Source organism: Corvus cornix, chromosome 2, assembly GCF_000738735.6.
Source record: "Corvus cornix cornix isolate S_Up_H32 chromosome 2, ASM73873v5, whole genome shotgun sequence".
Taxonomy (NCBI): Eukaryota; Metazoa; Chordata; class Aves; order Passeriformes; family Corvidae; genus Corvus; species Corvus cornix.
In genome coordinates, this window is record NC_046333.1 from 112,438,535 (window position 1) to 112,453,035 (window position 14,501).

The 14,501-nt window shown below is 37.7% G+C and overlaps 1 long non-coding RNA gene across 2 annotated transcripts in view; it reads left to right on the forward strand.

The window, feature by feature from the left end:
• The window catches only part of LOC120409821, a 38,951-nt gene extending 25,967 nt beyond the window's left edge, over positions 1-12,984 (forward strand). For both annotated transcript variants that reach the window (XR_005601633.1, XR_005601634.1), the window contains exon 5: positions 12,893-12,984. This is a non-coding gene — a long non-coding RNA (uncharacterized LOC120409821). The remainder of the gene's footprint in view (positions 1-12,892) is intronic.
• The last annotated feature ends 1,517 nt before the right edge of the window (positions 12,985-14,501 follow it).

The following is a 14,501-nucleotide window of genomic DNA, read 5'->3' on the forward strand; positions in this document are numbered from 1 at the left end:
TTGAGATTGTCAGTCAGTTTACCACCTCTGTAATAATCTTTTTCAGTTCACATAGGGAGAGGAGTCTCTCTTGCTCATGCTATGGAGACATCTCCACAGGAAACAATTCTCTCATGGCTTCAATGTCACAGTGAGACAGCCGCCCGGGTTGGTTCTCTGCTCACATGTGAAAGTCCCTTCCCTCGACTTACAGCTCTCCCCACAACTGCTTTTGAGGGTTCAGTCTTTAGCTAATGAGGTACCATTTTAAGGATGAGCTGTTCAGAAGCAAAGGTTCTCTTCACCTGTCTCTGGGAGCATCTTCAGCTCCAGGAATAGAGGCCTTCCTCCTCCCCTGGGAGCAAGGGTCCGCATCACTTTCATCTCTCTCTGTTGAAGCTTCTCATCAAATCACAGCTATTTCAACATTTGCTTATTTCAGCACAGGTACTTTTGCTCACAATTGCAGTTTGAACTCTTCACCCCCCCATACTTTCATGAAATTACAATGGGTACTCTGATGTATCATAGTCCATCACCATAGCTTTGCAACAGAATTTCAGCTTCTAAGCTTGAAGCATCTCCTCTTTTTCCTCTCTCAGGGTTTCAGCTCTTCCTTCTTCACTGACTTTGGTGTCTTTATGGTGTTTTCTTCATGTGCCTTCACCTTTCCTCTTCCTCTGACTCGGGAGAGGATTGATGTCTGCAGGCTTCATCTGTTCTGGAGAATCCTACAGCACTAAAAGGGTTAATCTCACCCGGGCCTTGCAGCTGGAATTTGCCTCTCGCTGTTGGTCACATCATCTTTGCCGGGCAGCAGCCTCAGATGAACCTTTGGCCTCACTGGAGGGGGTGGGGGGGCCTGGCGAGCCGCGCCGCGGGCCGCCTGCAGGGAGCAGGGCTGCGGGGCCGGCCCGCACGGGGGACAGCAGGTGGAACAGGCCCGCACGGCTCCGGGATGGCTGTGTCCCTGCTGGGCCGCCTGCAGCCCCCCCCCAGTTACCTGTCCAAAAGCTGGAAGCAAGAGAGCTTTCCCAGGGTTTGTTCGTTCTTAAGTGTGTATCACAGAGGTGTGTCAAGCTTCTTAGGTGGCTTTAAAAAGTTGCCAATATTCAAACTAGCCAGTTGATTGGTTCTATTGCGTCTAGAGGAAGCTGTAAGCACCTCTTCCCAAAAAATCACTTCCGTGGCTGGAGCCCTCTCTAACTATGCTAAATCATTGTTCCGGTTTGGCCAAATTTAGAAATATATACTCTGAGAGAAGGCACAACCACCCCTCCCCCACCGGGTTCGGGAAAAATAAATTTTCCTCGAAGGAAAGTGAAGGAGATAAAACTATTTATTTAACAAACACACAGGAAAAGGAAAATAATGCTAAATAATAAAATCTCTCGCTGTGGAGAAAAAACCTGGGAAGAAGTGTTAGAGTCCTCCCTTTGGTCTCCTCAGAGCTGGGGCTTGGCCCAGGGCCAGGCCCTCTGTGCCCGGTGGAAAGTCCTCCTGATGTGCTCTGAGGTTGAAAGCAGTCCAGTAGAAAAGGGAGAAAATCCGGAATTCCAGAGAAGGAAAAGCAAAGTTCAACTCTCCGTCTCTCTCCAGAGAAAAGGAAACTGAAAAAAAACTGGCCAAAAGCTGACTGGAAAGCAGCAAGCTGGGTGCCTCCTCACTCCCCTGCGGCAGCTGGGAAAAACTGCTATCTCTGTGTGACCTTGAACAAGCTGCAAACTGCTTTGAAAAAGTTTTGCTCTGTTTTTCCTTCCCCCTCTCAGGCTCAGTTTAGAGGCATAGAAAGGCACAAAGTTAATTTCTGGGCATAGGGCAGCGACATGGGATACACATCATAAAGTCACCCCAGGACAATCATGACAGTAGTGATTGTTTTAGACTTTTAAAAATGTCAGTATTTAAAAATTACCTTGAATAACTTAAGGTGGATCTGTGAAGTCAAACATAGTCTTTTATCTCAGGTGTCAGTAAAGTCAACTGCTAAGCAATAAAGAATTCTGCCATGCCCTTCTCTTACTCTCTTCTCAGATAAGTATTTTGCCATGAATTAAATAATTTAGGCAAAATGAATGGTACAAAGGAGGATCCTGTATCCTTGTCGCTGGTAAATACAAGAGGGTAAAAATAGGTTATCAACTTTGCTTAAGGGAGTATTTAATTATTTATACAGAATGTAACAAGGTGAAGGGGAGACTGAGAGCCTCTGCACCAGTTCCAGAGTATCCAGTATGACTATTGCATTTATGAGAGGTGTACACCAGTGTTCACATACTCATAAGAAAGGGAAAAATTAATACAGATTTTCTAGCTACAAGTTTGATCCCCATACAGGGCATTCACTTAGGAGACAGACTTGATGACCCTTGTGGGTCCCTTCCAGCTCAGAATATTCTGTGATTCTGTATCAAAGGCTGAAAATCAACTCATTTTGTAATACACATGTCAACTTCTCTACAGGGACTACCATACACAGAACTCTCAAATAGAAGAAATGCATTCCAATCTTGGGAAACATTTTTGATCCTGATAAAAAGCATTTGGTAAACAATTACCGAATTCACAATCCTGTGATTGCTAAAGCAATGACTTTCAACAAACCTATAATTCAGCTTCTTTGAAATTAACCTACTTGTATTAATAGAAATCTTGTAAGGAATACCATGCCACTCAGAGAAAACTCAATTGCTCTAAAGTTGATTGCAAACAGAAGTAGACTTTAAATAATACAATTTTAATCCAAAATATGTAGCATATATCATAGAAAATGTACAAAATAATGATGCGTTAGCTGCAATATATATTATTTTAAATTATTGGTGTATATTTAAGCATTAAGATTTTAATAAGTTATTCAATAAACTTTACTTTAGTGTCCTTCTAAAGGCATATTTGAAAATTATTTTATTACAGTAATAAAATATTATGTAAAAGAATTATGTGAAAGATAAATAGTATTTTGTCAGGTGAGCACACGATAACATTATATATAAAGTTTCAGTTGTTCAGGTACATTTAGCATCAGCAAAGAATTAACATCTGTGCTAGACCCTCAAATCTTTGATAATGATATTTCTTGGGTAAAACCTTGAAATTCTAATGTTGCTTATAAGCAAACTATACACTATTACACATGCATAATAATTTTTTTTTAATTGACATAAATGGGAATCTTTACAGGTTGCTTGCAATACACTACAAATTTGTAAACAGTTTATTTCAGATTTATGTTTCTGGAAACTTTAAAATCATTTATGTGTGAATAAGAATAAAGGTTTTCTGAGTTCCTTCATGAAACAATACAGAATATGTATTTAAACATTATCATCCCCTACTTCTGTTGTAAAATAGGCCATGGTATTTTTCTATGAAATCAAGATGTTTTTCTTTTTAAATGGGAAGTTCATTAGGATCTGTGAATGTGTATCTCTAAAAAGATAGGAGAGGCTGGCTATTTTCAAGCAAAGGTTGGTGGTGTAGTGTAATGTAATAGGAAGTCTGCCCCAGAAACACTCAAAATAGTGGGGATTTTGCCTCTGAGAGAGGGAACAACCAATAGAGATTTCTATTTATGTCCTGTTTTCAGTGTGGCACGTATCTAAGTTTTGATGAATGTTCCAGGCTTCTTCCCAGAGTTTACCAGCCCTGACTGCTGTTTCTGTGTTATACCATCCTTGGATGAGCTAGTGACTTACAGAGAACTGTGTCTGCTTGGGAAAAAAGCAAAGCAACATGTTTAACAGAACTCATGCCAAGAATTTTCATTCAAGATTCCTGAGATTTTTATTCTTCACTAAATCTCTCCCTGTGCTTTCTGTTTGTTACAAAATATCAACATTTTGTACAATGAGCTTCAAAATTTGGTAAAATGCTATGGGGAATGTAGTACCTTGAGATTTATAATGAACTATTGCAGTTTAATTATTAAATCATTAATTTTAAAAAAAGGGAAGGAAAGGAATATCAAATAATCTCTGTATAATGTTTTCAATTGTCCATCCTGGAAAAGAATCACAGGTGAGCAGCAGTCTATGAAGTGTTATTAATTATTACTTGTCAAAAAATATGCTGTGATCATTCACAAATCAGTAGGTACAGATCTCCTGTTTGAAAATACACGTGCAATTTCATTCATAAAGTGAGGATGCTACTATTGCCTTTTGCAATTTTGGTGAAGCTAATGTAAGTATAATAACTATATCAGAACATGTTAACTGCTTCAATAATTTTACCATTAGGAGATGAGGACATATACATGGTGTGGTAGATATAAGGGATCATATTAGGTATAACAAACCATGTTATGGATGAGAATTAATTCATTCAGTGTTGTTGTATGCTATTAAAAAAAAATTAAAACAAGGGCACTGTTTCTAGCTCTCTCCTACACTAGCAAGTTTTAAAGGCTCATCTTTAAAATTCTTCTTTCCATAATTCATAATTCTGACAATGCAACCAGCAGTCACAAGATAACAAATTTTTCTTTGTTTTTTTAACACTGAGCAGAGTAATATTTTAAAGGTTAAAGATGGACAAGAGCCTACAAATTGCATTTCTTCTATTCCTTGGCTCCATTATTCTAAAATGAAGAACATAACCAAATACCTCCCTTTTTGGATTCCATAAATATATAAAATAATAATGAAATTAAAATTTATAGGCAAATAACACTATGAAGATACTAATTTTCAACTAGAGTACATAAGATTTGAAGGTTGATCTGTTGCAGTTATCTCCATACTTTCTCTTTGCTTGCTCATATTTCTGCTGCTATCATCCAAGTTTTTGTTCCTTTCTTGGTATAAACAAAATTCATCACATTATGACAGCAGTCATAAATACATTTGACCATATATTATGATAGCTTAAGTAAGTAATGTTGCCATTCTCCATAAGATAGTTTTTCATGTTTAAAAAGCAACAATTTATTTATATACATTTTGACAGTTATTACATAAAGGTATTAACCTTTCTTTTAATCAGAAAAAATTCTTAAACTCTGACTCCCTTACTGTTTTTAATGTGACTTCTTGTCCATCATTTCAATGAGTAAGGAAAAACTTTGCTAGTTTTGTTAGTAATAATGTACTATCACAACTGTGCCTTACTGGATCATCAGTCTTTGGTCTAGCAAATAGATAACTGTCGTGGTTTGACGCAGCTAAGCTTCAAGCACACGAAATCTGTTATTTTTATAAGGAGAAAATAGGAAAATGTTGAGGAAAACTAGAGAGCTGCAAGGCAAAACAGGTTCAAACTTAAACAGTTGCGGTACAAAGAGTTTTATTACTAATAGAATTAAAAGTAAAAAGAAATAACAAGAAATTAAAGCCAACCCCCTCCCCCCCTTCCAGCACTTCCATCCTCTTACCCAACTCACACAAAGAATAACAGAACATGGCATTTTAGTCAGTGCTGCAGTTCTTGAAAAGTCTCTTTCTTATGCTTAAGGAAAAAAGGGTTTTCTTCTGCTTCACATGGCTCCCAAACTGCCACAAACAGCAGACCCACTCAGAAAGAAACAATTTGCTGTGGTGTAAAACATCTCTTCCATGAGAATCTCACAGTTCCTTCACACTGCCAAACATAGGCTATCACATGGGGTTATTAATCTTTTTAAGGATGAGTTACTTTGGCCTGAACACAAAGGCTTTCTTCGCCACAAGTCTCTAAAAGCCTCTCACTGCTTCTATATAGCCTGGTGTAGGCACTCTTCACAATTTTCACGGGCCACACGTGAATTTTTCATCCCCCCATGTACTTCAAATGGATTAAAGAGACAAACAGTTTGTGATATTACAGTTTCTTACCACAGCATGCAAAAAGTTTTTTTAAGCTGCGCGTGAGAATCGTGGCACCGCCCTCTTTTCTCCCGTCGCCATTTCCAGCTCCGTCCCACGTGACTCACTTCTCGTTCTCTCTGACTCTGAAGCCGCCACGTTGAAGGGTGTTCTTGTTCAGGCTTTACGGTGGAGAAAGCCTCGCTCCCTTTGTGCTGCTGGCTGCATGGTGTCTTCTTCAGTTCAGCGCAAAGTGTGCTGGCTGCAAAAAAGAGGCTCCACCAGCTTCCGCTGGCTCCACCAGCTCTGCATGGAGAGGAGAAGGACCTGCTGGTCCCAAGAAGCTGTGCCAGATGGGTTTAGCTGTGGCAGTCCATGGCTGGTTTTAGCTGCCTGTGGCTCTGGGACAGTTCCCCCCCCACAGCGACCCAGGATCTGTGCCACAGTGTTGGGAAAGGGGGGAAGGGGGCAGGGGCCCCAGCCTGGTCCGGCGGGTCCTGGAGGCTTCCCCCACCTTCCCGGAGGTGAGCTGAAACAAAAAGCAATTCCCGCCTTTCTGAGAGGTTTAAATATGTAAATTGCGAGAAGCATCATTAGTCTAAAAGACTGTCCATCAATTCAGGTTCAACCCACTACAATAACAATCTAGATATCTTTCCATAGCAACTCTTTCAAACAAAACATGAAGAACAGCCAACATTTAGTTGTTGACGATATTCAGTAGCTTGCCTGAGTGATCACAGGTCAGTTTTCAGTCACACCTTTAACCTATTGTACTTTTCCATAATGAATTTGAGCTTTAATAGTTCTTTATACAGAAGGTTTTTTTATAGCAGGTAAAACAGCGTATTTTCCACAAGGCAATTTTTAGTTCCTAATAGCAAATCACTATTTCCCCTTTTAAAAAGCAAGTTATTCTGGAATTGAATTATACGAGGTGACTCAGTACTAAATTTTATCTTCTCTAAAGTGGAGTGCTTTCAAAAAGAAGTAGCTGAGAAGGTGTAATTGCACATACTTTATTTTTAACCCATTTTCTTCTAATTTCTTTGCCCACACTTCTCTGCTCTGAATAAGCACTGTTGCTTCTACACTATCTATAACTTTAATCTCTTTAATATCTAAATGTTAGAATATTTGACACAGGGACTTAGTTAGGAAAAATTTCTTAAATAAGTGCTCTGTGAACAGTTCGGGTGAATGCTATATTACATTGCCCAAATGCTAACTTTCTATCCACTTGTTTAATTCAAATAACACCCTTGGTCTTGAGCTTTATTTATATCTTTGTTCTAATATTTTTGAGACATCATTAAAAAGAGAAATTAAGACTTACATGGAAAACAGTATATGGTCAGTCTTTACATTTAAATATAGTTCCAGGCTTTTGGGGATGTCAAATATTTTGCTGGTAGATAATTTCTTTCATATACATCTTCCTGCCATTGATCTTTGCCCTTCCATTTTCACTAATTTGAAGAGCTTCAGTGGTTTTCAAAGGCTGCTAAAGCCTACATCTGTGCACAGGTAACAATACAAAAATGCAAATTTTCAAACTAAAATGAATGAATCTGCCTAAGGAAAGGGTTTATTGCTGTCTTTTATGACTACAGGTGATTTAAACTTAGCTGTGATTTACAGAGGAGATGACATTGACAAATGAGAGCCTTCCTCTGGATAAACCATGTAGTAAAATCTTACCAACTACTGTTGTACGTCAGCAATAATGTGGGAAATAATTGTAGGCCCATGCATAGAAAATGCTTCTATTACTCCAAGGATCTGGTAGGACAATAACTACCTCTAAAGAAGAGAAAAATAGTGATGTTTCAATGAGTCAATTCCTGTCCTGATATTTAATTTTTAAAAGCTGAGCCACAAATAATAGCAGTAAGGTAACTTTGTAATTTTCTGGTTCTTTCTACTTTTCTTTACCTTTCAACTTCCTAAGTCTGTACAATTAATGTTACTTGTGTTAATAATGGAATTGTGCTTTCAAAGGATTGCCCACTGCCTTCAATATACCATTGTTCCCAATACAGATTTAACTCCTAACAGGTATGAGTCAAGAGGTGCTTTTCTGACTCACCTTTCAGTTATTTCAGCGTATTATTTAATTTAAAAAATGTTATACTCTGTGAGAATTTCTCAGATGAGACCCAAAGTCTTTCTAATGGTCTTCCAGAATGATGTGTGCTTTTAGCTGTTAAATAGTTGATCACAGCTGCTAAAATAGTTAACTAGGCTGCACCTAAACCAACATCCCTCAATAAAAATGTCTTTGCTGTTACCTAAACTTCAATAATTGTAACAAGTAAATCTTGGCATTTTGCTGAATTTATAAATAAAGGAATATACAATCTGCCTTTATGATGCTAACTTTGTGCTTGAGAAAAATTTTGTTGCAGGAGATGTAAATTCCACATAAATTTCCCTACTTTAGCTTGTGATCTTGCAGGCTTTGGCTACCTGCACAAAAGAGCTCCATTACCCAACATTCATTTTCTTTTAGTGTCTTCATATTATGTAAATGTTTGGGTTCCTCATACATGTGCATATCAGTCTTATAACTGAATCTTGGAATTTCAGAGTCAGAATGTACATGCAACAAGGGGACAGGGGGTTTTGTCGTTCTTTTCGTGAGGCATAGTCTTTTCGTGTTTAGTATAATGCCATGCTTGTTATCATCAATACAGACTACAGGCAGTGGTATAATAGTGCTGTCTTTGGTGGTGGTGTTTGCAAAGTTTGTCACCATTTCAAGTTCAGCTTGTTTTCAGTCATCCTCTGGTTTGGTTTTTTTGTTGTTCTTGCTGGGTGTCTTTTTTATTTTTTATTTCAATAAGTTTTCTGGTATACTTAAATAGCAATGTGTGGGTAGAAGATTTGGGGGCAATTGCTCCTCAACCCTCCCAATTTGAAGAGTGGTGCTTGTTTTAATACATGCGACGCCTTAGGTCTAAGAGTCGTCTCTAAATCACTCTTCACACCCTTCTCAAATAGAAATACCCCCTTGGAAAAGGTGCTATTTTACCCGTCCATATAGCATTTCTAGATTTCTTATTCTGCTTTTCCTCCCTTCTGACCATAATACTGAACTACTTTCCCACATCCAGCTTGAACTTCTCCATTGTGCCCTTCGTTTGGAATTTGAAAGAGCTTTACTTTACATGTAAAGTACTATGCAGTGGGTAGCTATACTGTATAAACAACTCTCTATATACTGTACATTGTACAAAGAAAACATGTTGGTTTTTTTTATTCCTTGCTGCTGGCTCTAAACCCTACCAAGTACTGCCTTAAATGTTTCTCAAGTGGTTCTGATTTCAGAGTTGAAGTTCCGCATAATTTTGTGACCTACTGAACTCTGCTTCCCCAGCTTTCTATCTGATTAAAGGTTCCTTACATGTTCCCATCAATATTTCTAGTCTTTCCTGGCCAGCCTTGTTGCTTGTCTCTTGAATTTCTTCTGTCACAATGTTTTATCCCCTAATTTTCTGCACTGATGAGCTGCCCATTTCTGCCTCACCAGAACCAAAAAAGACAACTCATGCGATTGTCCCTTTTGTCCTGTGTACCTACATAGAGAGCAGAATGATAAACTATTTCCTTCTAAGTAAATAAAATAGTGGGTTATTTGAACTGATTTTAATACACTGTAAAACTGACTAAATTATCTGTGTGTGTGAATGACTCAAGCACCTGCCAAGTGTCTTCATTCCTCTTGGGGACATGGTTGTGTGTTTTTTTGTCAATGTTTTATGACTTGTAAAGACTAGATAAAGAAAATTTTAAAACCCTTCAATTTCCATTAATGTTTTTATACCATAGGTGCTTGAAAAAAATCATGTGTTATTAAATAAAAATTATTTTTTCATATTTTCTCACACCTGTGGGGTTTATTTACTTGGAAATTTTTTCCCCCATTGCTTATGGACCATAGTTTCTGTATTGGTTTTATGCATCTAAACCTTCAGGGCACAGAAAGACAATGGTACATATTAAAAATAAAGTAGATTTACATGCCATGCTTTCTCAGTTAAAGCTTCCCTCGCAGAGGAAGAAATTACAGATTCACCTTCCCCAATACTCTGGGTTCTCTTTAGTTTGGAAGGTTAAGTTCAAGGATGTAAATTAATGAAAATTTAAGAGTGTGCTTCTTCTTTGGAGGGGTTATTTTTGTCATCTTTTGCAGCTGAGAGAGGTATGCTTTAATGACTTAAATTTGAATTAGGGAAACAGGAATTTCAGCTGATAGCTAATGACTTGTGAAACTGACTTGAACAAATCTTTTATGATGTCCCCATGACAACTCTTGGCTTTAACTTTGAGTAACATTAACAAGTGCTTTGGAGAGATGTCATCAGATTACTGGCTGTGGCTCTGAGTGGAATTGGTAGACTTCACTTTACAGGTCTTTCTCTACTTATTGACTGGTGGCCAAAGTCTGGCTCAGAATCCAAGATAAATAAAGCTGTAAGGAGGTGGCCAAGAACACACAAAATAGTTCTACCTTTGAATAATTCCTGTGGACTTTACAGTCACCGAAGCTGGTACAGAGACAAAATGCACTCCTGGTCTGAGCAGTGGAGCTTGCAGATATGCCTTCTTTTCACTTGCAGAGTACTGCAGCTGTGGGAGGCAACCTACAGCCCCTTGTGATTGCCTCCATTTTTCACTGGCAAATCAGTACCTAAAGATGTGTGTCTTCTATTCTAGCTCTTAATTTGTGGGGAGAGATGCCACTGAAATAGAACTCTGATGTCAGACCAATAAAGAACATTGTCCTTTTCATCTGCATTCCATGTTCCTATGTTATAAATCCTTGATTTTTCACTTGAAAGTGTTCATATAAAAGGCAGTGCAAACCCTCTTTAATTTTACATTTTTGTCTTGCCCTGCAGCTGTACTGCAAAATCACTGTTCTACAATTAAAACTATTTTCCTTGGTGGCATGCTTTAAGAGTCTGGTTCTTTTGTTGGCAAAAGTTTCTTGTATATGAACATGTATTTCTAGGTGAGTCATTACTCAGTTGAATGAAGCTCACAATTATGTGGAACACCCAGTGACACAGCTCTTTGAGAATAATATTTCTGGAAATGCATTTAGTATTTAGCTCTCAGCCAACATGACATGAGACTTTACTGGTTTGCAGTTTAGAGCTTGGGCCTTTATTTCAGCTATGGTATAACTGATGTTATGAAGAGTTACTAGGAATAATGTAAATGTAAAATGTAAAATTTAAAATGTAAAACTTTTAATACATTGGAGGGAAGGAACCTTATTATGGCAAAACATGGTTAATACAATATAGTCTGCATTTTTCAAAATTAAAATATGAAGATTAAAAAAAATGAACTAGTCGTTCTCAGAGTGGTTTAGGTTGCACTGATTGGGGCTGGTAATGTCATGCAGTACATATGAAAATGGATGTGCTGCCTCTGAGTAAAAATTGCTGCAATATTTCAGGTGTTTCTACAGCTGCTGGGCAAGAATAGCGCTCTGAATGCCCAGGTGGAACTGGGGAATGCTTGAATGGGAGAATGGTTTGTGCCTTCTCTTTTCTTTCTCCAGTAATTTGTTAAGGAAGACTTAAGTCAGCTTTTATATTTCACCCTGGCCAAATACACAATAGAGCACTTTGACAGCCAAAGTGGTTAACTTTATTCAATTTCATAGTTTTAAGACAAGAATTTCAGTGGAATCTACAGCAATCAAAACTAAGCCCAGGCTGGTTTGCCTCGGAGTGATGGAGAGGCACGCGTTGAGTCTAGGGGTAGCCCAGACTGTTGGAAGAAAAGCTGTGTCCTTTAGACGAGAAACACCAAGGCTACAAATGGAGCTTCCGTGAAAATCTGACACTTTCAAAAACTGTATTTAAAAGCACATTTAAGGATTCCACAGTAGGTATAAAAAGGCAATGGGAAATAATTAATTCTTTTGAAAGTGTGCAACCTTATGCTGGCATTGAAGTTGGTTATAATTTGCCTCTTTAATAACATTTATTATATTTGCCTCAGCCATTATATGGAAAGAGAGAAAATTCCTTCTGGATTACAAGAAGAAATAATTGAAATAACTCAGACATATTTTTAGCTGAAATATTAAAAGTGCAAGATTTTTCATTTCAGGTAATTGCCAATTTAGCTTAACACAGTTACCATTTTAATAATTAGACATTATAACTGATAGTATAGAATAAAATTTGGCAGAAAATTTGAAAACTGAGTAAGAAATTATGCTAAGTCCTTTGTACACAAATCCTTACCTATATGCAGCATTGTATGTTCAATCTTTTCAGGCTCTGGCTTTTGAAATCGCTGCTCTGGAAACATGATAGTAACCTTTTTCCCTAAGACTGTTAGATATTCCATGCATTTCTGATATTGTTCTAAAATCTCTTTCTAGAGAAATAGATAAATGAATATTCCAGCTGTGTCCTGGCTTAGTTCCTGGGCATAACTTCATGAAGAAAAGAACACCTGTTCAGTTTCTTTTAACAGTGATGAATTTTTGTGGCAGGACAGGATGTCTTAGTCCTGTGGTTCAGTACCACATTTGTAGTTGACTTCTGCTCTTTCTGGTTCTGTTAATTTAATGCAAAAATTACCTCTGCCCTATGAAAATAATTTTTATAGGCTAAATTCTGTTTAGACACAATATTTTGCAGCTGTTGTCATTCTAGACTTTCCTAACAATAGTTTTGCAAATGCTCTAACCCTTTATGTTTAATACGTTCTTGTTTTCTCTTTGCTTAACATTAGAATGTATAATACTTTGTATTTTGCATGTACAGTAAGGGTAAACCTGAAGGAACCAACATATAATCTTTAATTGAAAACACACAGAAACACATGCATAGAAGACTGGAAGTGTCATTTTAGAATAAACCATTTTTAATAAACTTCAAGTCTTTTGGAGGGGCTTGACTGTCTGTGATGTTGAAAACCAATAATACTTTTGAACCAGGCTTTTCAGTGTGCTTAGGAAATAGTCTAAAATTTGTGAACAGAATGCTCTACTTCTGTCTAAATCTCATTTCAGGGCATTTTGAGAAAGTGATACAGGTATACTTGGTAGGATATTTTGTTTGTTTAGCAACTGAGGATGATCTTCCTGTCTTTACCAGGACATTCAGAAACTATCAGCTAACAACCTCTGTGTCTCCTAAGTGAAGAGCCTTGAAAGAAAATCAGGAATCCTGAAAATCTGAGTTCTAAAAGGAAGGTAAGAAAATGGATGCAATCTGAAAAAGGAGATAGAAAAAGATGAAGATGTGGCTATTTATAGAAAAGGATCTACTGGAGAACCTGACTGTAAAATTGACCTTGCGAAGTGTGAAGTGTAAAAGCTTAGGAATGGGTAGTCTTTTCCCATTCTCCAGGGAAAAAACCCAACTGAAATAATAGAAATTACTTAATCTTTCATCTCATCTTTCCATCCCAGGGCAGACCAGGGGCACATATTCTTTCTCTTTCTAACCCAACATGACGTTTTTAGAATTACAAAAATCTGAAACCCCTGTAATTGATATATTGGGTTCATATGGGGATTTATGAACCACATAGATGAGCTGGCAGGAAACAATATATGCCCTTTGTTCTGATGGAGGATTTGTTGAAAAGGAGTTTGAAACTGAAAAGTTGTGGATCTGAAAAATCACCTTCCAAGTTTCCAGTGTGATGTAAATAGGACGTGCTTTTCAGCATGACTGAGCAAAAGCCTATGCCACTGCATGATCCTTTTTTCCTTGTGTTAAGTGCAATCAATAACAAGCTTGTAAAAATGGCTGGTGACAGAAGTGTGAGGAGAACATATCAATCAGTTTCTGAGTATAATGGCTCTATGTTATGAGAAATTAAGTACAGTAAACCTCAAAATCATTTAAATTAACTTGATTCTTATTGCTTCTCAATACTAGGTTAAACCATCAATACAATAGAAACAGCATGCAAACTACAATAAAAAAAAAAGTCTATTTAATAGACTTTTTTTTCTCTAGAATTTCCACTGACACCTATTCAAAAACAAAAGTTATTTTTCAAACAAGCAGCAGGTATAAGTGGTCTGGAAATACCAAGATAACATCCACACATTCCTGCAGGAATTAAACTTTTTGAATGTAACTGGCTGCTAAGAAGCCTTTCAGGTTCCACATACCGTGTGGTTCTTGTGGAATAGTAGGTATTTTGGACATGTTTTGCACTATGAGGTGCTGGTTCCTTATGATGCAAGTAAGAAAAGACTCTGTAAAGTATCATTCAAAATGGTGGAGTTTTGAGCTAACACAACAGAGAAAGAAAAGCATAGATAATTTTACATCTTACATACTGAGAACTCTGAATAATGCAGCATTGAATGGTTTAACTGTCAGGGCACAGCACACCATGCAGACCCCATCCATAAAAAGCATTATCCAATTTTGATTATTTGACCTCTTATTGAATTTTCTTACAAGAAAATAACTCAGTGCATCCCTTCTACTCTCAAGCAGAAAGGGCGTTTGTATAAGAACTACTTGTTGCACTTTTAGATAAAAGCAAGGATACCAAGGTGATGTAGCCATCTATACCATGTGGGAGCAACCTGCACACTCCTTTTGTAACCACTGGCCAAGCTCATCCTGAAGACAGGGGCTACAGAATGACCAACACAGCCTGAGGGCCATGGGCAGTGCAGCCCAGCCCAGCCCAGAGGTTCTCCCTGTTTTTTCTGGGTGGGTCATTACTCCTTGATGT